This window comes from Canis lupus, chromosome 21 (genome assembly GCF_003254725.2).
Source record: "Canis lupus dingo isolate Sandy chromosome 21, ASM325472v2, whole genome shotgun sequence".
NCBI lineage: Eukaryota > Metazoa > Chordata > Mammalia > Carnivora > Canidae > Canis > Canis lupus.
Genome location: NC_064263.1, coordinates 5,304,186 through 5,330,233, shown reverse-complemented (window position 1 = coordinate 5,330,233; position 26,048 = coordinate 5,304,186). Strand labels below are relative to the sequence as shown.

Genomic DNA, 26,048 nt, shown 5'->3' with positions numbered 1-26,048 from the left:
TTTAATTTATTTATGATAGTCACACAGAGAGAGAGAGAGAGAGGCAGAGACATAGGCAGAGGGAGAAGCAGGCTCCATGCACCGGGAGCCCGACGTGGGATTCGATCCCGGGTCTCCAGGATCGCGCCCTGGGCCAAAGGCAGGCGCTAAACCGCTGTGCCACCCAGGGATCCCTGTATGAGAGTTTAAAGTCCTGTTATAGTATTAGTAGTTAAGCCACTGAGTTAGAGTAGTATGCCAGTGCTGAGATATGGTTAAAGCTTCTTGATCCTTCTTTTAATCCAGCACGGGACGGCCAGGCCAATGAAACCATATCTGTATTCTTCTAATAAAGGTCTGCCAATAATTAAGCTATGTCTTTAGAATTACTACCTTCACTCTACCTGATTCAGTTATTCAACAAATATTTGTTGAGCATCTACTATGCATTATGCATTCTTCTAGGCCTTGGGGATCAGAGTCCATGCAACCTATTGAAAAACCCTGCAGCTTGTCTGTACTTTGAAGTTTTCTATCTGGGATACTTACAGAAAATCTATCTTCCAGAATGGTCTCAAGGATGTTAGAAAATCATTGGTATATCAAACCTGTTTGCTAAAGGCAAACATGCTCATGAGTAAATGGCAGTATGTAAGGTTGATTTACATTCACAGGAAGCTGGAAGCATGTTTTAATGCATGGAAAACATGGTAAAGGAATGTGTTCCCAAATTTGTTATTTGTTAACTTAGTATCTTATTCATGGATTTGTATGGGAAGCACTAACTCAGGAAGGAGGTAAACTATGTCTATAAGATCTGATAGAAAATTAAGGAGACACTTGAAATCTTGTAAATGGGCACCCTTTTCTTTAGGGTGCAAATTACTTCTTCTTGTTATTAACTCTATTTCTCTTAAAGCCAGGTTGAAGTCCTTTTGAAAAAATGTCCAAATTCTACAATTAGAAATAAATTCCACTATTCTAGCCCTAGGAGCTCATTCACCAAAGCCTCTTCTTTAAAATTTCAGGGATAAAAATTTAAAGAGACTGTATAAAAAAAGTCTTGAGGGGCACCTGGTGGCTTAGTGGTTGAGCATCTGCCTTTGGTTCAGGCTGTGATCCGGGGTCCTGGGATTGAGTCCCACATCAAGCTCCTTGCAGGCAGCCTGCTTCTCCCTCTGCCCATGTCTCTGTCTCTCTCTGTGTGTCTCTTATGAATAAATAAATAAAATAAATAAAATCTTAAAAAAAAAAAAGTCTTGTAACTCTTAGTACTAAACATCAGAGGACAGGCCGGGCCACTGGGTCTTACTTTGCTAAAATGTCTATATATGCTACGTCACACTTATATGTAAGAGATCTTTTAAAAAGATGTTAACTAATAAAAATGCTGTGATTACCTCTTTCTTTCATTTAGTGGAATGCAAAGGCTCTGTCAAGCAGGATTGATTTCAGCAAAAGGTAGAATAGGGTCCAATTAGACATGTCCTAAAGCAGCAAAGAAAAATATCCCTGGTTTCATTGAAGTATGTTGAAATATTAAGACTCATTGATGTTAGCCATTTTTACTGTTAAATTAGTTTTGTGGACTGAAAGTGTGACATAGTTTCACAAAGCAAGCAAAGTTACTAGGCAAGTATTGTTCTCTTAATATTAAAAAAATAACACTCTTAAAAATATTTGTCTTCTTTTGGGCATCTGGATAAAATGGCTCTCTGTTTTTCTTACTTTGGAAGGGGGATATATAATGATCTTTTTCCCCTACAAAAAATGAAGTAATGTATGCTACTTGGGATCCATGAGAGAATTTTGGCGTGGGATGACTGCCCTTTCTTTTTCTTGGCTTCCAGAGCTAGGCATCTGCAATTTGCAAAACAAATTCAAGATAAAGTACCCAGCTGGGCAAGTTTGTACAGCAGATCTCATAAACTGGTTTGCTATTCAATCAATCTTTCTCCCTCCCCCCTGACTTCTCTCTTTCCCTCTTCTTTCCCTGTCTCAATGAACTAACTGCTCAATTGTTCCTCTAGGCTATTCATTTTCTGAACTGTCTACTTATGAAGCCATTTATCTATCTCTGTGCCTGAGAAACAAGTTGCCTTAACTGCTGCAGAGTCCCCGCAAGCTGGCAGCCCCACTAAGTTATTCATTTGGGGCACAAACAGTGAGGTGGCTGTGTGTGGCTAAAATAATTGAACAGTTCTTGTTTGACACAGCAACAATGACAAGGATGACAACAACAACAACAAAGCAATTTCCAGGAAACTGTCCAGGAAATAACTTTCAAACTGAAAGTTTGAAGACTCCTGTCCTCAGGCTGCCTGTCTTCCATTTCTTTTCTTCTTTTTTATGTTGAAAGATTTTATTTATTTAATCATGAGAGACAGAGAGAGCGAGAGCGAGAGAGAGAGGGAGGGAGGGAGAGAGAGGGAGAGAGAGAGGCAGAGACACAGGCAGAGGGAGAAGCAGGCTCCATGCAGGGAGCCTGACGTGGGACTCAGTCCCCGGATTCCAGGATCATGCCCTGGGCTGAAGGCAGACGCTTAACCGCTGAGCCACCCAGGGATCCCCCCACCGTCTTCCATTTCAAGGGCCGGTAAACTGTGGCACGACTAGACAAACCCAGGTTGTCACCTTTTTTGGTAAACACAGTTCTACTGAACACAGCCGTGCACATGCATTCACACGACCACAAAAGAGTGAAGAGCTTTGAAGGAGACCTTGTAGCTCACAGAGCCTAAAATATTTACTATCTGGCCCTTAATGGAAAAAGTTTTCTGACCCTTGCTCTATTTGGCTGTGCCGGCCATGGAATACTGATACAAAATTGATAAAATGCCTTAAAAAAAGTAGCCAGCAGTCCTCAGAAGGGACTGGCAAGTGGGGAATGAGAAATAGCTATCACAAGATCTGTTTACACCCACCCTCCATGCCAGCAACCATTACAAACTGTGTGAACTGAAAAGCAACAGATCTTTCACCTGACTTCATCTCTACAGATGAAGACACTGCCCAGAAAGGTTAACAAAAATGACCTGTACGAGGTCAGAGACCTAACTAAAAGATGAAGAACACATAATCCAAGTCCAGGAAAACATCTTGAGAGATCCATGGAAGAAAATCTATGTGCTTAAGAGGACTGTAGCTTGTCTGATGGAACTAGCTTGTTGGGGGTAAGGGGTGGGGTGGGCAAAATGTGGAAAGGTGGTGTATGCAAACACAGAACTTTGGATTCGGATTAGTATTGTCCTTTGTCCTTTGCAATTATGAAGAGTATGCTTTTTCTTTCCATTTAATAGAGCATTTTTCTTTGCATGCTCAGAACCTTTTCCTTTCCCCTGCAGGGAGATCCTGATCATGTATTTATAATCTGCTTGATTCAAATGATTAGGATGAATTTTGTGGTCACTGTAGAATTCATCCTTCAGATGTTACCTAATTTTCAAGTCACCAGGACACTGTATCTATTCTTAGCCTCTGGGGTGGACACTTATTATGGGTTGGCACAGAAGACCAGTTCCATGAGCGAGGCAGCAGCATTTAGGTGGGAGAGTGGCCAGGAACAAAACGTCAGTGGGTCAGGGTGGAGTGGGAAGAGTTTGGTAACTCAGGGGAAGGAATGAGAAGTTTTTCTTAAAAGAGAAACTCTTCAACTTTAGAAGGGCTCTTTGTGGCAGACCTGAAGTTTCTGCTCTGTAAGTGAGCTTTTAGCTTTCTGTCCCTAGAGCAGTGGTTTCCAACTTTTCTTTGGATAACACTGCTTTTTGAGGGTTTCACAAAGCTATGGACTCTCACAAGCATACTTATAACTAACAATTTTGTCTACATTTTCAGGGAGTTTACAAATTTTCTAAACATCCACAGACCATCCATTGACCTCAGGTTGAGAACTCCATCTCCTACCGCTCATATGTTCATGTTTATGAAAGTAATGAAATGATTTTCCACTTGGATACGTCCTCTATACTGCACTCCCAGCTTAAAACTATCCATGGCTCCTCTTGGCCTTGGGAATTAAGCCCTAGCTCCTGAAAATGTTGTGTAAGGCCCTCTGTGATCTAGCCTCTGTACTTTTCTCCAGTTACTTTTCTCTCAACACATACTTTCTTCGCTCTATCCTAGCGTGATACTAACCTACTTGTAATTCTTCAAACTCACAGAGCTTCTTCTCCTCTCCACATTTTTGCATTTGCTCATAATATCTCTGCCTGGAGCCCTCTTCCCTGCTCCTTCCTACCTAGGAATCACTTATTCTTTCTAGGCTCAGTTCAGATGTCATTTTTCATGAAATCTCTGGCCTCCCAGCTTTGTTCAGTGGCCCTCTTCTGTGCTTCCATTAACAGTTGGTATTGGCTCATTAGAGATCATTTTTTACTCTATACCACAACTCTTGTTTGCTTATATCTTCCTCCCATTAGAAGGGCTTGGAAGGCTGGGATGTTCATCTTGTTTTTCCCAGTATACGGCAGACCCTCCATACATGCCTTTTTTTTTCTTTTTTAATAACTAAATACATAGGTAAATGAAGAAGCCATGTAAAGTAGAAAAAGGGGTCAGAACTTTCTGCTGTCAGGCACATGGGATCAAAATGCTAGCTCTTTTCAAAGGCAAAATGCAATGTAGGACAGAGAGGCAAAGGTTTAGCAACACTGTTAAATCCAGTGTTGGTTTTGTGAGTGTACCACTTTAGAATGGCCCACAGCATAAAGGATGTTTAAGAAAGGAAAAGAGTTAGTGGTGAGTGATGGTGGAGAACATGATGATGATGATGGGTAGTAGATACGTTGGAAGCAGAAAGAAGGCACATCACTGAAATACTATGTCTACCAATAGTTATCATTTTTTTTTTTTAGTTATCATTTTTTGAAAGCTATGTACCAGGCCCTGTGTTGAGGGCTTGACACATATTATCTCATTTAATCTCCACAATAATTGTTTTAATTATGATTCCCATTTTAAGATGAGGAGCTAGGTTAAGAAATTTGTCTTTTTTGGGACACCTGGGTGGCTCAGTGGTTGAGTGTCTGCCTTTGGCTCAGGTCCTGATCCTGGGTCCTCGGATCGAGTTCAACATCGGGTTCCCTGCAGGGAGCCTGCTTCTCCTTCTGTCTATGTCTCTGCCTCTTTCTCTGTGTCTCTCATGAATAAATAAATAAAATCTTAAAAAAGAAAGAAATTTGTCTTTTTTTTAAACATATGCCCTTAAAATGCAAAGAACATTAAAGGCTTACTAAGACAAGGTAATTGGCAAAATATTTTAAAAATATCCCTCTGTTCTAAGAGCAATTTGAGTGAGGAGGCAACAATAGTGAAAAGTGGTTTCTGGCGTCAGGCAGAATGGCTTCAAAACCCAACTCTGCTTTTTTCCAACTTGAATGAGGATAATAATATTTTCCTCAATATTACCTCAACAAATGGGATAAAGTAAGTGAAATGCTTAGTACAGTAGTATCCGTATGCAAGAGTCAAAATAAATATTAATATCTCCTCTTACACAAATCTGATATTTACTGAATATTAAATACACACACACATTAAGGTACTGGACTAAACAAAATGTAATTTCTGATCATCAGATAGTGAGGACAGCATGCTGCTTGTAATAATACCAGCAATAAACCAGCAAGCAATAATTATCCAGAGATGTACTCAGTCACTTGAGCTTCACAGTAGCTAAGCATTTCACCACTGCCTCCACCAATTAAAACAAGATTAGGGAATTGTGTTTAGGGGTAATTTTATCTTTTGTTCAGCTTATTTTATAACTCATGTTGATATTAATCCCTTCCTCTTCTCCCTTTGGTATAATGTGTAACTATATTAGGCTTCTAACTCCTCTGTACAAAAACATTCATTTCAAAGGGACATACAGGAGGAGCTGGTTTTATATCCTAAAATTGTGCTTTTCCTATAGAAGTATTTGGGAAGGTGTTATGGTTTGGGATTAGATAAATATCAACATTTTCTGTTCTCATCAAAAGTGAAGGCAATCCAGTAAACAAGTAGTAATGGAGGAGGAAGAAGGGGTAAATGACACCACAGTTCAGAAAGGAAGGAAATACTGTTTAAAGGGCTGGTTCTTAAATCAAAATGATGTTCAAATTATACACAAAGTAAATCTGAAATATTTATTTATTATTTTTATTTTTTATTTATTTTATTATTTTTTAAAGATTTTATTTATTTATTCATGAGAGACACACACAGAGATAGAGAGAGAGAGGACAGACACACACAGAGGGAGAAGCAGGATCCAAGTAGGGAGCCCGACATAGGATTCGATCCCTGGCCTCTAGGATCACACCCTGGGCTGAAGGCGGCACTAAACTGCTGAGCCACCTGGGCTTCCCTGTTTATTATTTTTAAAGATTTTATTTATCTATTCATGAGAGACACACACAGAGAGGCAGAGATACAGGCAGAGGGAGAAGCAGGCTCCCTGCAGAGATCCGGATGTAGGGCTCTATTCCAGGACCCCGGGATCATGCCCTGAGTCAAAGGCAGATGCTCAACCACTGAGCCACCTCAGTCCCCCTAAATCTGGAATTTTTAAAAATTGATTTCCATAGGTGCCGTCTAATACTTGGGAAGGAACAGAAGATTTTTCCTTTGAAAATAATTTCTAAAAATAACAGAATTTTGACTCTAGAATTTCATTTTAATGAAAATTTTATAGACTACCCTTAGCTTCTTATCTCTTTAAGATAGAGAAGTGAGAAATCTAAGAAAATTCTCACATGTCTCTTGTGGTATCACATACAAAATACTATAATAATGAAAAATGTAACCTTTGTAATCAAAATTCCTAGTTTAAAATTTTCCTCCATGACCTACTAATTGTTCTTGGGCAAGTTATAAAAGTCTCTATGTCTCACTTTCTTCTCTCTTAAGTGGCAAATGATACTGTGTTCCTCATATAATTGCTGTATGACTTGAATACGATTAAGTAGGTAAAATATGCGGTGGTGTTTGGCTCATAGGAGGTAAGCAAGAAAAGCTAGCATTTATTTTAAACTATGGTTTTCTTTGACAAGTTTTCCTTATTTTTCTTACACACACTGACATTATTTCATTAATTCTTGTAGGAATCTGGTTCATGTGACCTGTGAACCTTATTAATTTTATAGTCTTCTCTTTTAAACTTCCTAGGCCTTATTTTCTTCAATGTTAAGATATGGAAGTTAGATTATAATCTCTAAATTTCTTCTCAGTGCTAGAATTGTTGAAATTCCATTTTTATTGAATCAATCTAACAATAAATACCATTGTAATGAAATAATTCAATTTCTCTTTTTCATTGAGTCTACAATGCAACTTAAGAATATGACATGCAGTGGTTTTGCCACCATAATAAACAAATACTCCATTGATCTGGTTGGGGTGAGGAGCAGGAAATCACACTGGTTATTTTCTTCTGAAATGACTGAGGTGAAAAGAAAAGAAAAAGAAAAAGAAAGAAAAGAAAAAAGAAAAGAAAAGAAAAGAGAAGAAAAGAAAAATGAGGCTTGGGGATGGGAATGTTGAGAAAATTCAAACTTCATTCTGGATTTGTTCATGTACTTCAGTGTGGAAGGCACTTTTCTGATCTGACTCTGTAAAGTCTGTTTTTTTTCCCTGATTCTGTAAAAAAAAAAAAAATCTACAAAACATTTTGCTGGAGGTAATTTCTATGCTTTTTTTTTTTTTTTCTAGATTTTAGTTACCAAAGACACAGAGAGAGAAGCAGAGACAGGGGCAGAGGGAGAAGCAGGGTCCCTGCAGGGAGCCCGATGTGGGACTCCATCCTGGGACCCCAGGATCACAACCTGGGCTGAAGGCAGATGCTCAACCACTGAGCCAGGCAGGTGCCCCTATTTTTATGCTTTGAATATCCATTCTATTCTAAAATATACAAAATATATTAACCTACAAAGGAGCCCACATATTCTGACACATTCCTCTTAAGACAAATGAGAGAATACTTCGGTGATTGCAGGTTATCTAGTAAACATAGAAATCTGGATGCACTGACACAATATACTGACTGTGGCCAATATCTTCAAATGTGTCCATCTACTCTAATGGAACATGATTAGCTATTTTTGAATGTATTATTATCACGACCACAAAGGACATTTACAAAGGAGCCATCTGTTCTCTGTTAAATGTAGCCCTGACGTCTCCCTTGGATTAGCAAAGGAAGCCACTAAATACTTCAGTGGGACTTCAAAAAAACTGAGTTCTCCCTAAGAATCACTAGGGGATGAACTTCAAAAGATTAGAGGTTTCATTTGGATCAAGTCCCAGAAAATCAGGTTATTTACCAAATCTTATTTATGCAAACTATACAAACACATTTTGATCTGCGGAATACCAAAATAATGTTTTAGAAAAATGATAACCTTAAGTGAAAAGTCCACTGTGGAAAAGAAAGAGGAAGGTCAACTTTCTTTGGTTTGATTATCTGTCTACATTATCAAATCAGCTGTACAACTATTACCAGACTTGCTGTCACTTTATGGTTATAAATACAGAAAGAAGTTACCTAAAAATTTTATTGATTATGTTGAGTAAAAAGATTAGGGTGTCTTAAACACACACACACACACACACACACACACACACAGTATTTTAGCTTCTCCATGTCTGTTTGGATTACAAGATGGTGGAGACTACTAGAATATTTTTAGATATCGACAATTTTTGACATTTTGTCATCTACAAGGATTTCTATTATAACTTTGGGTTCATAAGCTCTTTATATCAATTCATCTGAATAGAGAATTCAGAATAAGACAGATCTATCTTGGCACTGTCCAACATAGGTGGCTGGTATTGCTCGAGTGCTAATCACATTTTGTATTTATCTTCTTTACAGAATATATTAGTCATTTATTTACATGTATCTTTTCTCTTACTACATTATTATTACTCCAAGAACATGGACTTTCATATTCATCTATGCATTTCTACTACCACACATAAGACTAACATAAAATAGATACCTGGAATATATCTGTTGTTACATAAATAATAAGCAATTGCTTGAAAATCAGATAAACTTCATCTATAACATGATTTGCAATTATGTAGGTTTTATTAAAAAGGAGCATATATATCAAAAGTTCTCAATGAAATAACAAGTATCAATGTCAAATATCATATAAAATGCCTCACCTGAGAATATTTATTATTATTTGTCAATTCAAGACACTATACATGTCTTTTTGCTTCTAATTAAGACCTTGAACTTAAATTTAGAACATACAGAGTTTTATGAACTTTTAAAGTTTTTTTTTCTCAGCAATTCGGGTAGGTTGATTGTATTGGATTCTGTTACTTATAACTGGAAACAGTTCCCTGATTTGAACATAGCTGTCCAGTGATTTTTCAATTGGGTAAACATTTGTGGCTTATGTTCCTAAGACTGATCAGGAGAGAATGCATGAGGGGAGACTGATACATTGTACAGTTACCAGTGTTTACACTGTTTTGTGTTTTCCAGATCCATGTGGTACTTCTTAAAAGGATATACATCTGGGACTGCAAAAGCTCTTCAGCTGCTGGCAGCATCCGAATAACAGTTCATTTAGTATATATCTGAGCATTTCTGAATATTTAAATCAAAACTGTGACTAAATTTGAGCCAATTGGATTCCTTTCATAATTTAAAAATATTATCTAGCCATCCACATAAGAAAAAAAAGCCCACAAAAATAATTTGTAAAATTTCCAGCCTGTTCATAAACTTAAGAGAATGTGGGCCAAGTCACAATACTGGATATGGTGGAGACTTAAAACCAGACAACTATCTTCTTTGCGTACAGTATTACCAAATAATTGGCTTGAAAATGTTACCTAACTAAACAAATTAACTGAATCAAGCAGTTGTTTTTGGTAAGACACAGCTTGATTATCTTTTCTAGGCACCTGATTTACCTGATAGACTTTTAGTTGAAGTTCGCCATATTTATTTAATCCTTGCCAGGTCTTTTTTTTTTTTTTTTTAACTTGAGAGAGAGAATGAGTGCAAGGGAGCACAAGCAGGGGGAAAGGCAGAGGGAGAGGGAGAAGCAGACTCTCCACTGAGCAGGAAGCCCCACATGGGGCTTGATCCCAGGATCCTGACCTGAGCCAAAGGCAGATGCTTAACTGACTGAGCCACCCAAGAAACCCCAATCTTTGCTGGCTCTTAATTTCAGTTTTCTCCCTACAGACCTAGCAGTATTGATACCACTTAAAATCTAGTATCATTTTTCAAAGTTGCGTTTTTCAAGGTATTGGACAAGCATTAGTATTCCACTTTAGAAAGGCGATTAAATTAATCAGTATTTTGAGGGTTAATTAAGCTAAAATACTTTGAACTCTTTAGAAGCAAAATAACACAGTTAGATATAATGTTAATGCACACCTGACCAGCTATAGAAACCATATAAAGGGAGGGCAATTCAGTTGCTTTAAAACAAATACATATCCCACTTAATGCTGAAGATGGCCTTCTTCATGTACAGCAGTTCTTCTAACCCCTAGTCCTACAACTTTTCGTTTCTCAATTAAATCTGAATATTTTTCTCACACCTTTTTTTTACTCTACCTGAATCTTTTTTTTTTTTTGGCAGCTGGGTTCCTGGTTTTCTTCCAGGTAATACAGCATTCATCCATATACCCTATTATATAGCTTTCCATACCAAGAAGATATTAATCTTTGGATCTTACTGGCTCTTTGGTTATAAAAGCAAGTGAGATGATCACTGCTTTTAGGAGGAAAAGCAACAAATTTAGATAATATAGCTTATTTTAGTGAGTTGATCATATTTATTACTTAGAAAGATCAAAGAGAGGCTGTTGGTATGTGGTGAAAAACTTAGTCGAGTAAATATCAATGGAACCAGCTTGTGTACTTAATATTACACTGGGTCTTTAGAGAGTGGGAGAAAACAGGGGCATTGATATATGATCCCTTCATTTCTTAGGGAAGCCATGAAAAGTGTGGTAATTTACCTGTAAGCATCTATTATAGTAAAAGAAGGCTGCAGTGTTTCTATTTAAATGCAAATAATAATTCACATTGTTGTAGAGAGAGTGATTTATGTCCATGTGACCTCCCCCGCAGGATTTTAGGTTAGCCACTAGACATCCAAGGATGTCTGTTCAAGGCTCTCCTTCATAAAATGGTCAAGTATTCCTTAATGTTTCTATCTACAGTCAAGGATAAAAAAACAATCAAGCCTACCAGGATTTATAAAGCATGGCTCAGTGAAGGATATTCCTTAGAGGGCTGCAGCTCCATGAGCTGAATCGGGAACAGCTTGTAGCATTGGGGATGATCTACTTACTGCACACTGTGTCTTAAGTGACCGAGCCAGTTATAATTATTGGTATCATTGTAAACTTTCTGATTTCTGTCTTAATTTAGGGTATTCCTTCATTGTAACCTCAGCAGATAAATACTGTGATCAGAGAACACTTCCATTCTATATCTTTATTATTTTGTTAAAGATTTTATTTATTGGAAAGAGAGAGTGAGAGAGCAAGAGACAGCACAAGCAGGGGGAGGGGCAGAAAGGGAGAAGCAGGCTCTCCACTGAGCAGGGAGCCCCACGTGGGGTTTGATCCCAGGACCCTGGGATCATGACCTGAGCTGAAGGCAGATGCTTAATTGCTTGAACCACCCAGGTGCCCCTCATTCTGTATCTCTTTTTTTAAAGATTTTATTTATTTATTCATGAGACACACACACACACACACACACACACACACACACACACACAGGCAGAGGGAGGAGCAGGCTCTGTGCAGGGAGCCCAATGTGAGACTCGATCCCGGGTCTCCAGGATCAAGCCCCAGGCCGAAGGCAGGTGCTAAACCACTGAGCCACCTGGGCTGCCCTCATTCTGTATCTTTAATCACATGTAGATACGTATATAAACGCAGAGGCGACACTATGAAAACTGGTGTTTCTAGGTTGTATACTGTGACTGTTTTGCCAAGGAAACTGGATTTCTATTCCGAGATTTCAGTAAAAACTGGTTTTCCTGTTTGGAAGGATTTAGAGCAAATCTACTGAGAGATACCAGGGTGGGCCAAAAGGGCTTTCCCAGGCCCCTACCTACCTTTATATGCGGGGGACACTCTGGAGAAGCAGTTTCCTGGGTTTTACAGGATCATTTCTGGTGCAGAGGAACACTCAGTTATCTGCAGACTATGAAGGAACACAGGAGGCTAGAGGGGCCCTATTTTAGATTGCTAGAGGTCTGGGAGCCCCTACTCAACTTCTCTGATCATACTGTGGGTGAGTTTGGAGGAACGGGAAAAAAAGGAAGCAAAAAGAAGGACCTATAATATTTTGAACAAGTGGTTATTATATAATATGGAAATCCGGAGAGAAGTTGCTGTGTGCAGACATCAAACAACCATCACAGTCTTTATTTGTCAAGAAAGAAATAGTTTTGGCCGGGGTGGGGAGTAGTAGGTATAATCTGTTGGTATCACCAACAGTTTTAGTTATTCCATATTTTTTAGCATTTCCACAGAAGGATATATTTTAGAAGTAATTTCATGATAATGATGCAGTAACATTCGTAAGACTTAGAGGTTTTTAAGGTCACATGAACCAAGAAGAATCATTTCTTACATTTAAAAATAGTATTTTTTTCTCCTTTAAAATGTTCCATTAATCTTTTTATAGAAGTAACATTAAGATTCAAAAGCAGTTACACAAAAGTCCATAAGCCCGCAGCTAGTCAATGACAGAACAGTGGGATTTTTTTCTTAGCCTTTAGAAAAATGCCAACACACACTTCAGCCTCTCACATGGTTTGGTGGTTAAGGATTCAGTTTGCAAAACACAATCCAGTATTTTATTTATAGAAGGCAAAAGAATGGGTAACATGACTTTAAATTTTGCTTTCCGAGTATCTGTGTTTGTCAGAAAGAAGAGGTGCCCGTGTGTATGTGCGTGTGGGTGGCTGGGGGAAGAGTCTGTCTGCCAGCACTTCCATAAAATCCACTTCTCTCGATTTCTTTTATTGTTAAACTGTCTCAAAATTATTTTGCTAAAATCTCATACGCCAGAAGTCAGCCGAGCCAAACTCTTGGATATCTGTTCTCTGTTTTCAGGCTGGAGTAACATTCGGTAAACAGAATATCCAGAGCCTCTTCTTTAAGCACCACTAGCAGGCACTGTGAGAGCATTTTCATTCCAGTTTGTTCGACTTGGGTAAACCGGGAACAGAGGCTTACATCAACGGAGGATCAGTGAACACAATCTCATAGCAACAGACACCAAAACAGTCCCTCATTACAAGCCTTGTCCAACAATCAAGTCTTTAACGAGAACAAAGGTTGACAGTGATTAATCATTAAGCAGTTCCTTGTTCCTTGATGCACGTGTTCTCAGCAGCCTCCTGCAGAGGCAGTCTGGCATATTTCCTGTCCCTGTGCTCCACTGTGCCATGTCTGAAGGGACACCCAGGCAGCCTTCTCACTATTTTAATTTCAAATGCTACAAACATCTACAGAGTTTCTATGTGCACGTGTCTTGACTTTTATTCTGAGCCTGGCAGACTCTGAATGGATATAGGGAGTGAGAACATAATAAGCCGTTAACTCCGCATCTGCTTACTAGATTATGTTCAAAGACCGTATAAGAAATTGATTAAACACTGTTTTCTAGAATAAACCTTTGGAATCTGTTTGTTTCCTTAAGCAATGCAAGATGTTGATATAATTTAGTTGTGCAGTGTACATAAGATACCTTCACTACTGTTTCTACGTAAAAATAGCTTCTCTGCTGACAAAGCTCCATGCTTTAAAAAGCAATACAAATATTTTCAGAAATCCTCTCTCAAATAACTATAATTCTGTTTCATGAAGCAACAGATTTGTAATGTTAACTGACATTGTCATCATTTTATTCAATGCTCTCTGTTGTGTGTTTTTAATTAGTTGACTAGGTACTATCTATCCATCTTAGCTGGTCATTTGATGGTATATATAGTCATCTTAATAGACTGACTTGAAGGTTCTGTTTTTTTCTCTTTTGACAGGTAAATAACACTGATGATAACTATGTTACCTATGAACTAGGAGATCAGGTGAAGAGGAAAGGGTCACCATGAAACACGGGTTTCTAGGAGGTGAGGTACAAGCGTTAGTGGACATGACATCAACAAAACTACCAAGGGAAGTCAGTTATGTTAACAACAGATATATTGTTTTTCAATAATAAAGATCACTTCTAACAACAACAATGTCCAAAATGGGAAAAATCCTATGTATTCTTTATACCTATCAGTTTCTCTTTCCAAACCAGTCACAATCAACTAATGGCAGGTCTTCAGTTATTTAAGAAGATTTCAATTTTTTAAAAAAAAAAAAAAAGAAGATTTCAATTTGTATGTCTACAATATAAAAACTAAAGCATGAAATCCAACCACAAATATGAAATATGTTCTTCTCCCAGGGTGTTTAGCATTTTAGTGTACATTTGTAATTTTTAAAAAATTAAATTATATTCACTAAGGAAGGGAAAATGACAATGACATTTCATAAACAAAAAGATCACCTTATTACTGGTAGCTAAGCTCTTCACTCAAATGTATGTGACGGGGATGACATAATGGTTGTTGACTCACGTTAAGATCAAAGCAGCCGGTTAGGAAGTCCCATTCAGAAAATGAACATCTTTTAACTGGAGCCTTCTGGGATCAACATTTAAAACTAACAACAGTGAACTCTGAACTGTGAAGGTTTTGGAGATGGTCTTACACTACATTCTTGTAAACCAATCAGTTGAGGACTTTAATTCAATTCAACTTGTAATAATCTACTCTAACTGGTTTTGTATTTCTCTGGAGTTAGGGTACACTGTTTTCACCTCACACAAATTACTTTTAAAACACAGTATTTGGCTTCAACTGGTCTCCTCATCCTCAGTCTTATTCCCATTAGAAGCTAAGCTTGTAACCTTTGGGGGGCTTATGTAAAAACTTTAGGGCAAATACCTAAATCAATGACAAATTAAGGGACTCTAAAACTGTGCGTGGGTGGCAGGGAACATTAGAGGAATTTCTAAATCATGGGCATGCAAATGTCAAAGAAATTCCAATATATGTTTATTTGAGTCATCATCGATAAATAACATAATAGGCATCATGTATTGGGAACTCACTATGCATCAGTCACTGTGTTGGACACTATGCACCATCATCTTTCATAACTGTAACAACCTTCTAGGATAGCCCTATTAGTACTCCCATTCTTAAAAAGATTTTATTTATTTGTTTGTTTGAGAAAGAGAGAGAGCGAAAGGGGGAGAGAGAGAGAGATTGGGAGAGAGAGCACGAGGGGTAGAGGGAAAGGGAGAAGCAGACTCCCCACTGAGCCGGGAACCCAACACAGGGGCTCAATCCCAGGACCCTGAGATCATGACATGAGCCGAAGGCAGATGCTTAACAGACAGAGCCACCCAGGCGCCTTAATATTCCCATTTTACAGACAAGAAAACTGATAGAGATGTTAAATAATTCCTTGAGATAGTAAGCAATGGAGCCAAAATTTTAACTCAGGCACCCTGACTTCAGAGCCCCACTATAATATTACTATAATAAATAAAACAAAACTAAGCCAGAGTCTGTTATAAAACAGTGGTAGGCATATACTACAAGCACATACTATGGAAATAGGAAGCAGTGCATTGAGTATACAATTTGGACATAAGGGGCCTGTATTTGATATTGGAATACTATGACATTAAGTTGCTTCATTTTTCTGAACTTCAGTCTCCTCTGCTGCAAAAGTAGTATGATGCTTAATTCCCTCTTTAGTATACTAGATATTGTATGTATAAAGAATTTTACATAAATGCAGTACTTCACTTAGCTAAAATAAAAGCATGAAGCTGCAGACATATTTTCTACTGAACCAATCCAATAAGTGTGGAAGAGCAAAGAACAATAACATGAAAGTGTTAAGAAGGAAAAAAAAAAGTAAAGCCAATTTCATGGAGGCACATTAGCTAGGACCCTTGTACGTCAAAATGTGTAGAAGATACCCTTATACTACAGAGAAGACAGAAGCCAAAGTGAACTGGAAAAGAAGTTAATTTTCTGCAGCCGTTATGGCATAGCTGTTAAGAATGTAGATTTTGTACTTAGAGCTCGGTTTAAAACCTGGGCAAGTTACTCAAGTCTTAAGATCTCTGTTTTTCTCATTAGTGAAATGGAGAGCATGAATGTAGGGATTATAAGAGATAATGCATATGAAGTGCTTCATATTAACAAGGCTCAGTTAATACTGGTGTCAGTTATTATTTAACTTCTGTCATTACAATTTAAAAGGAAGAATATAATATCAGGAGATATCTACACAGAGATGACATTTATGGCTTCCAGAGCCTTAACAAAGGAGGTTGAGGTGGGCAGACCCTAGGGAACACATACATGGGGCATTTGGGGCTGCCTTTAAGTACATCATCAGGTTGATTCTAAAGTCCTTTTGCTCAACAGTTAATTTTACTTAAACTGATTGGCCCCCAACGATTAGCTCTTATCAGTACTGCAGATTGGGTTTCTGTCTGTTTAGACAGACTTAGTGTCATTTAAAGAAATGCTAGGGGATCCCTGGGTGGCTCCGCGGTTTAGCACCTGCCTTTGGCCCAGAGCATGATCCTGGAGTCCCAGGATCGAGTTCCGCATCAGGCTCCCTACATGGAGCCTGCTTCTCCCTCTGCCTGTATCTCTGCCTCTCTCTCTCTGTGTCTCTCATGAATAAATAAATAAAATCTTTTAAAAAATTTTTTAAAAATGAGTTGAAATGTAGCATTTCTTTTTTAAAAAATTTTATTTATTTATTCATGAGAGACACAGAGAGAGAGAGGCAGAGATACAGGCAGAGGGAGAAGCAGGCTCCATGTAGGGAGCCTGATGCGGAACTCGATCTCAGGACCCCAGGATCCCATCCTGATCCAAACAAAGGCAGATGCTCAACCACTGGACCACCCAGGCACCCTGCGTTTCAACTTACTACCTGCATCTGGAGCTGCAGCCTGAGGAGGCCTAGGAACAGATGCTGCCTACCCACAGGAGGGGCCAGAGAGTGAAGGGGAAGGGAGAAGAAGGCTAGCCGATGAGCTCTGGGGATCAGAGCTCTAGGCCCATCTTGCTCTTTCCAGGGGCAGGAAGCTGCCTGCTGATCGGATTATCAGAGTTCCACTTGCACCAGACTCAGGACCCTCCATAGACATGATGCTCCCCTGCCATGCCTTTTACACCAGATCTTGCTGGTGTTTTGAACCTTGCCCTCCCTGAGTCTGGAGGGAGCATGTACCATCCTACCTGACAGAGATACTCAGATTCTAGGAGGAACACTAATTGTGGGGATGTAAGTAACTCTGATGATATTTTACGAGGGCTTGTGGAAAAAAGGAGAGGGATCCTTGTGTCCATTCTGATACAGATACCCAGAATGCCCTTCACGGTGCATTTGCATAGAATAACGGGCTTTAGGAAGAGAATGAAAAGAGTGCATCCACTGTACACTGTTAGTATACTAAAAAAGAAGAAAAGACTAAACTTGATTTAGAATGTTTTGAGATTAGAATAGAGTGGGAAGAGCAGAGTCACAAATTCTAAGGAAAAGATTTGTTTAAATAGCTTAAAAAAAAAAAAAGGTGAGGGGAGTGGGGTGGGAAAAAAAAACAGTCAAAATGTTTCCAATTGTCCTTTCTTGTGCTACATGGGAACCATTTAAAATTTACAATTTCTGAAAACAATCCTAAGCTGGAGTAACTTTTAAAAAAGATTTTATTTATTTGAATGAGGGAGAGACAGAGAGAGAAAGAACACGCATGCATGCACACGGGGAAGGGCAGGCTGAGAGAGAAGCAGACTCCCTGCTGAGCAGGGAGCTAAGCCAGCTTGATCCTAGGAACCAGGATCATGACCTCGAGCCAAAGACACCCAGGAACCCCAAGCTGTAGTAATTCAAAAAATAATTTAGTAAGATGAAAGATATGAGAAGTAACCAGTAAGGACAATCACAATAGTATTAATAATAATCAACTTGTACCGAGGGCTTGCTAAGTCCGAGGCATATTGCTAAGCAATCAAAAGCCATTACCCTGCTTAATCTTCACAAATCTTTTGAGGTATATTTTACTATTCCTCCCTACTCCCCACCCAATTCAGAGATGAGGAAAATAAGACTTTTAGAGAAGTCAATTAAGTTGTATAATATCCCTTAGTTAGTAAATGGTAAATTGACATCCAGTTAATGGACAGGTGTGCCTTGGTTTATGAAAACCCTGATCTGAAAAATTAATAACATCTTAAAAACTGAACCATACTCTGAGATAAGGAGAATAGGAGAATGGATTTCTCTTCTTTCTTTCCTCCTTCCCTTTCTTCCCCCTCTCCTCCTTTCTTCGTTCCTTTTTTCCTTTCAAAAAATATATTTTGAGCTCCTACTGCCATATTTTGGGGTTGTAGCAGTAAATGAAACAGAGTTCTGGTTCATGAAGTAGACATTTCAGTGTAGAAAGACAGACACTACACAGATGAATAAGTAATATATCACATAATGATAAGTATTGAAAGAGAGCAGGACTGGGGCATAGGCTATGCTGGAGGGTGTAGGGTGATCAGAGAAGACTTCTGGGATAAGATGACATTTGACATTTGAAGTGAAGTTATAGCTGGAGGAATTCCTGAAGTCTTGAGGTGGGAGCATGTTCAGCATGTCTGAAGCATGGCCAGCAGACCAAGGTGGCTGCTGCAGAGGAGGGAAGAGTGGTGGTGGTAGAGGAGGCGCAGGCAGATCTTGGAGAGCCTTCTATGAAATTGTTAGAATTTTAACTTTTACTCTGAGTGATATGGAAAGACATTAGAGGATTTTGAGCAGAGACGTGACACAATCTAATTTATGTTTTAAAGATCATTACTCAGCCATCAGAAAGGACGAATACCTACCAGGTGTTTCAATGTGGATGGAACTGGAAGGTATTAATGCTGAATGAAGTAAGTCAGTCAGAGAAAGGCAATCATCATATGATTTCACGCATATGTGGAATATAAGAAATAGTGAAAGGGATTATAAGGGAAAAAAGGGAAACTGAGTGGGGAAAAATTAGAGAGGGAGATAAACCATAAGAGACTCCTAACTCTGGGAGACAAAGGGCTGCAGAAGGGGAGGTGGGCAGGAGGATGGGGTAACTGGGTGATGGGCACTGAGGAGGACACTTGATGGGATGAGCACTGGGTGTTATAGTATATGTTGGCAAACTGAATTTAAATTAAAAAAAAAAGAAATCATTCGGGTAGCCCTAGCTCAGTGGTTTAGCACCACCTTCAGCCCAGGGTGTGATCCTAGAGACCCGGGATCAAGTCCCGTGTCGGGCTCCCTGCATGGAGCCTGCTTCTCCCTCTGCCTGTGCCTCTGCCTCTCTCTCTGTGTGTCTCTCATGAATCAATAAATAAAATCTTAAAAAAAAAAATCGGTCTATCAGCTATGTTTGTGTGGGAAAGGAAGACCAGTAAAGCAGTAGGAATAACTTAGGGAAGAGGTAGTAGTTTGGACCAGAGTGGTGGCCATGGGGAGTGGGTGGTGGCTGGATGTCAGACAGATTCAGAGGCAGAGCCAGTGAAGTTAACCAGTAGACTAGATGTGGACAGAGAAAGAATGGCATCAAAGGCAACTATAAGATTTTTGTTCTGAGCCAAGGGAAGTATAGCATTATCATTTTCTGAAATGGGGAAGACTGAAACAGTTTTGCTTTGTTTTTGGTTTTGAGGCAAATAGGGGGTTGGAAGTAAAGAATTTAACTTGGCATATGTCAAGGCTGAGGTGCTTAACACAACCACGTGTAACTGTCAGGTAGGCAACTTGATATATGAGTCTGGTGTTGAGGAGAGAAATCCAGGCTGAAAATATACATTTGGGGGTTTTCAGCATACAGAAGATATTTAAGGCCATGAATTTGCATGTCATCACCTAAAGAGTGGGTATAGATGAAGAACAGAGGTCCAAAGACTGACCTCCCCTCCAACCCCATTGTTTAGAACTGGTAGACAAAGAAGAAACTGGCAGAAGAGACCTGGGACCTTGAGAGAGTGGTGCCCTGAAAGCCAAGTGAGGGAAGTGTGTCAAGAAAAGAGTGACCAAGACAGTTGCTGATAAGTCAGATAGGATGACAGTTGAGAACTGATGACAGGAATGGACAACAGGACAGCACTGCTGACTTTGACAAGATCTATTTTATTGGAAATCTAGATACAGAAACCTGATTTGAATGGGCTCAGAATAGAGTAAGGAGAGAAATGGAGGTCAGGGTTTTTGGAGAACTTATTCAAGGAGGGCAAAAAGATGGAGAGGAAGCAGAATGGACTGTGGAGGGGTTTTGTTTGTTTAGGGTTATATGCTTAAAAAAATGATTTAAAGGAAAAGTGGCAAATGTAAACCTCTTATGTCTACTGCTTCATAATACATGCAGTTTAGTATATTGGTTTTGCTTACGCAGCAGGTACTATTACTAATAAGCATTACTGGTGAAGTTATAATAGCACTAATGATAGTCTTCAGGTAACATCCTGATCATAGCAGTCATTTTGAATATAATATCTATAGGGTTTGGTTTCTAATACGTTTGCAACAGAAAGCTATTAGCTTCACCTTAGGTCTTCTGGGTGGAAATGCCCTACTGGATGTGCTCCAAAAATCACAGACAAGTATTTGAATAAACTACAGTTAGAGCCACATTATGGAAAAATGTTATGGAAATAATTAGCCATTCACTTGGTTCAGATATAACTCTTGGCATAGCAAATTTTATTTGGGCTATGATAAGTCAACTTTCTGAGTCCTATAAAATCCCTCATGAATTGCTCATTACAGCTACGTCAGCAGAGAAAGGCTAACAGCCACAATAGGAATAGTAATGTAGACGCAGAAACAGACACCTAGCAGTCAGGAGTGGATTGGCAAGCTACTGGAAACAGCTCACCTGGGGGAACAGGTCAAATTTAGAAGGCCTGAATGTTGGAAGTATATGACTAGACACGGTCATCCATTTCAGATTTTCAGATGAAACTGTCATTCAAATTAAGAAAAAAAAATCCATCTGCTAGTTCATAAATTTCCCTCCACATTCATGACTCAAAAAAAAAGCGCAGACTTTGGTTGTCCCTCTGAGTCTCCCAGTTCTGGAGTTGATGCTCTTTGGTAGTTAAGTGCCATTTAATGAGGCTATGGAGAGGTTTAGTCAATGGATTCACTCACTCCCTGTGTGGCCGATGCTGGAGGTACGAATCAGTGAAGGGGCATGCGGGTAGATGCAACAGCTCTGCATGCACAGATTTAGTTAGCAGGGAGAAAAGGAAGGGGCCTGAATCCCTAGTTCACTTCTAAGCTCCAACAAAGGCCAGCATAATTCCCTAGTCTATCTTAGGCAAAAGAGTATAAAAAGGGGGTAAAGTGTGCCTTCAAAACTCTCCTTTTTCTGCTGTCTCTCCCCATCTTTCATCAGATTCTCATTTTTCTTAAGCAGCTCTCCTCTCAGCACAGGGCTTTGTCTCCCCTGCTGGCTTCTGAAGTCTAATCCGTACTTGCCTTCCCTATTAGGATTGCATGCCTCAGATTTATAAAGATCCCCCTTTTGGTATAAAAAAATAATCTATCTCATGGTCAATGTCACTTGTTCTCAGTTGGGTCAGTATTTTTCCAACTTTCATATGCATATGAATCACTGTGATCTTGTTAAAAGGCGGAGTCTTATTCAGTAGGTCTTGGCGGTGGGGGGCAAGGGAGTGCTGCCTTACTGACTCTGCATTTTAACAGGCTAAGGTGTGATTCTGAAGCTGCTGGTCCACAGACATACTGGGTGTCCCTGGTGACTGATGCTGGATGGATAGTAAGGCTAAGGTGTTAGAGGGTATGCCTGGTTTCCAAAAATGTTTGGCATTCCACAGGTATAGGCTACACAGTAGATAGAAAAAGGAATGAAATAGAAGTTTTGATGCCAGTGGCAGAGTTTAAGGGAGAACATTTCTTGTCTGAATGAGAGGGAGAGGCTGTTAGTCCTTCAAATCGAATTACCTTCAAGTGACCAGAAGTCTAGAGCTAGACTTGAGTGTATAAAACCAAAAGCAATCCTCTACGAAGTGTGGTCTTTGTAGGGAAGGGACAACCACATGGCAAGGATACAGGATAGACTCCAGCGCCGAGGATTATTGATTCATTCTATTTTCTTTTGTGGCATGTGTCTGTGTGTATGTGTGTGTGCACACGCACGCGTGTTTTAAGGAGGAGAGTTACATGTAAACATGAAAGCCTTCCTTAACCTTATCTCCCTACTGCTCAACCTGGACCAGTCACCTCTCACGTGTCTTCCACAGAATTCTGAGCTTCTCCTTATTGGAGCTCTTATCACACTATGTGGGTTTGTTCTCTTCTGCCTGAGACAGGGACTTGAAGGAAGAATTGATATGTGGTCATTGTATACACGGCCATCAGAACGGTGTCACATATAGCAATTGATTGAAAAATACTTGTTAGATGATGGAAAAATCTAAGTTTTCCGGATTTCTATAACTGACACCTTTAGTTTCACAGCTAAAGTTGAAGGTAATAATCCATCATGAGTCTAATACATCAGAGCCTCACTAAGGGCTGCTCACTGAATGGGGCTCTCTGACTACTGGGCCTATGGCAGGATTGTACTTCCTGCCTCCTTGTGTGGATATGTGATTAGCCAATGAGTTGTGAGCACTTAATGTATATCACTTTCTTTTTTTTGTTTGTTTCTTGTTTAAAGATTTTATTTGTTTATTCATGAGAGACACAGAGAGGGAGGCAGAGACATTGGCAGAAGGAGAACCAGCTCCATGCAGGGACCCCGATGTGGGACTTGATCCTGGAATTCCAGGACCACGACCTGAGCCAAAGGCAGACACTCAACCGCTGAGCCACCCAGGGGCCCCTGTGTATCACTTTCCAGCTAAGAATTCATTTGCTGATTCAAGACCTCTGAAGACTCTCTTTTCTCTCTGGTTCAGCACCCAGCAATGCTGAGTGGTGGCTACTTTATCACCCTTAGTCCCTAAATGGCGACCACGAACAGATCTGCCCTCCCCCATGGTGGGCATATTGTGTAAGAAATAAAACTTTATATTTTAGCAATTAGGATTTTGATGGTATTTGTTACTGCAGCATAACCTGGCTTATTCTGATTAATACGCAATATGGGGGTCATGCCCCAAACTGAGGAGTGCCCCATCCTGGCTATTCCCAAGCTCAGCATCCCTCTTTCTTTAGAAGCTAGATTTCAAGTGTGGCTGTAAATCAAGTCTCTGGTTCTGAAAACAAGGTTTTTGCCTTTGTTCCTGAGACCAGGTTCACACCTTGAAGCTGATTGTGGTTGGAGGACCCCTGTCACGCGTCTGTGACTAAGTACTAGTGCCTATAGCTCAGACTCTCTAGGGTGAGAGGCACTGCCTTGCTCTTGCCATCCGAAGCACTGTGATTGTGCTTCTGAGTCCTGATGGTCGGCTCTAGCTCACCCTGTCTGATCGCCCAGATTTCTGTCACTGTCCCTGTTTCTCCATCCCTGTGATCCACTCACAGGCAGGGCACCCTGAAGACGCAATGTTGAATTCCATCTTGCTGATCAAATGCGTGGGCTCCCACTGCTTATATGTGGCTGTATTCTTTCTGCCACGATGATCTCATTGCTAGTCCCTGTCCTGAATCTGTCCCCAAACCCTACTGCCTGCCGTGCTCTAATCAGGGAATTTTGTCCCAGTTTCCTGCCTTTCTCGTTCTTTCCGGAATCACTGCAGTTAAATGGGCCATGTGCATTTGTGTTCAGAGACATAACAGATGGGATCTTGGGGATTAAGGTAGCAAACAGAGAGCAGAGGGCTTTTAGAAGGATTAGTCTTTCACTTGGTGGGGAGGGTAGAGAAGGATGCTGGGGAGCTGATTTGAAAAGGGTCACTTGGCCCTATAAGCATATGTGACAGTCGTTGGATTTAGCCCACTCTCAGTGTCCCTGTCTGTCTGTTCCTCTAAGTATCTGTAAAAGAAAGAGCACTAGATCTAGAATCAAAAAGCATGGGTTTAAGTGCCAGCTGTGCCATTTCCTAGCTGTGTGACCTCAGACAGATCTGTTGACCTCTCTGAGCCTATGTGTTCAGGTGTACCATAAAGCTGAGCCAATGTCCCCAGTGTGGCCCTTAATGAGGCTGAGTGGGGTCTCGGAGGGAGCACCTGACAGCATGTGTGAGGAAGCACTCAGCCTGCAGGAGTGTTTTATTAACGTAAGGCGGTGTTACGATGCCGAGGTCAGAACAGACAGGCGATGGACTAGCCCAGCAGGCACCTACCTGCTGAATCTTAAGAGCGGGTGGGGGTGTGTGTGCAAAGCCGAAGTGAACTTCTGTGAGGAAGGGCGCTCAGGAGCACGAAGTCCTGGAAACCATTCAGAAGAGGATGAACATGTGCCTCTGCCGAGGGCGTGCCAGAACGTTCCTGGCAAGACATTCGGCTGATCGCGCTACTTAGAGCCCTGACCTTCCTCCGTGGGCAGCTCAGCCACCTTGCTTCCCCTTCTGATCTGCAGCTGAGACGGGCAGGCCAGATGCACAGGCTGCACGTGGCACTCTTGCCATATGACAGGGTCACTGTCCGCGTGCTTGGTTGCTAGGGAGCTCCGGGCCTCTGGGGGCCCTGCTTTCTCTTACGTCACCCCCCGCGCACCCACTCGCCTCCTCGACTTTCCAGCTCAGTTCCCACACATGGGGAAGCAGCTAGGCATCAGCAGCTGGCAGGGCTCCCCAGACTGCAGCTTGGACCACCCAGCTAGCTGCAGGCTCATGTTCTAGAGTGGCAGGGCCACACTGCCATGGAGGAGTCTATGCGGACCATCTGGGGCAGTGGGACCCTCGGGGGCTCGCAGAGCAGTGCCAGCAGACTCCCCATGGTCTCATAAGAGCCCCCGGCTTGGGGGTGGGCATTCACGACTACATCTTCCCACCCGGCAGGGCTTTCCCTATGTGAGTCCTTCACAGCCCAAACCTTTTCAGGCCTGAGGCAAACAGAACACCCAAGGCAGAGGGTGAGAGAGCAAAGGGAGCAAATGGGAAAGATGGGGGTGGAGTCACGAAATTAAGTTGAGGGATCTCTAACAAGGGGTAGTGAACGGGAGGCGGTTTTGCTGATAAGGCTGGAGTGACCTTGTAAATGGATTCGTCTGGCACACACTTTCAGGTGTCCAGGCTCGGAGCAAGTTAAGATACAGGATAGTCATGGAAATGGAAAAACCCAGATATCCAAGGCACAAAATAATAGTTGAAGTAAAAACTAGGGGAAAGCTGGTTAAAGGAGATTTCAGCGGGATTTTAGAAAACCAAAACAGTAAGGGCAAAGTTTGGCTTTTTAACAGATAATTAAGAGTTCTTAGGGGAGAATGTTTAGCTTGATAATGAAAGAGTTATGATCATAAAGAAGGTCATTTCTGCAAAGTGCCTGGGCCTTACAGTTAGATGGGTTTACCACCCCAACTCTGCTACCCTGAACTGTGTGATCTCGTCAAAGTTACCTAACCTCTCAGCCTCAGTTTATCTCTATATGAACTGGAAGTCTTAATAATGCCAAACCACATGATATCATAAGGCTGCTGCTGCTTCTTCTTCTTCTTCTTCTTCTTCTTCTTCTTCTTCTTCTTTTTCTTCTTTCTTCTTTCTTCTTCTTTCTTCTTCCTCTTCTTTTTAAGAGAGAGAGTGAGCAAGTGGGACGGGGTGGGGTGCAGAGGGAGAGAGAGAATCTTAAGCCCTGACATGGTGTGGATGGGGGGGGTGGCTCTGTCTCACTCATGACCCTGAGATCATGACTTGAGCCAAAATCAAGAGTCGGACGCTTAATGCACTGAGCCACCCAGGCGCCCCGGGATACCATAAGGTTTAAAACAGCATGTGTCTTAAAGTTCTTTGTAATCCATGAAGTTCAAACAAATGTTAACTATTATCAGAATTTCTCTATTTTTCTACAGTGTGGTTTTTAAACATTCTATGTATGCAGATGTGCATCCATATTGCTAA

The 26,048-nt window shown here is 40.6% G+C and overlaps 1 protein-coding gene and 1 long non-coding RNA gene across 3 annotated transcripts in view; one reads left to right on the top strand and one right to left on the bottom strand.

Annotated features, from left to right (window-relative positions):
* MAML2 (mastermind like transcriptional coactivator 2) overlaps positions 1 to 26,048 on the bottom strand; it is a 343,007-nt gene that overhangs the window by 19,242 nt on the left and 297,717 nt on the right. The gene's annotated exons all lie outside the window — the stretch shown is intronic.
* On the top strand, positions 9,862 to 13,639 carry LOC112641980 (uncharacterized). The gene is made up of 2 exons (XR_007404534.1): positions 9,862 to 10,600; positions 13,078 to 13,639. It is a non-coding gene; the product is annotated as an uncharacterized LOC112641980 (long non-coding RNA).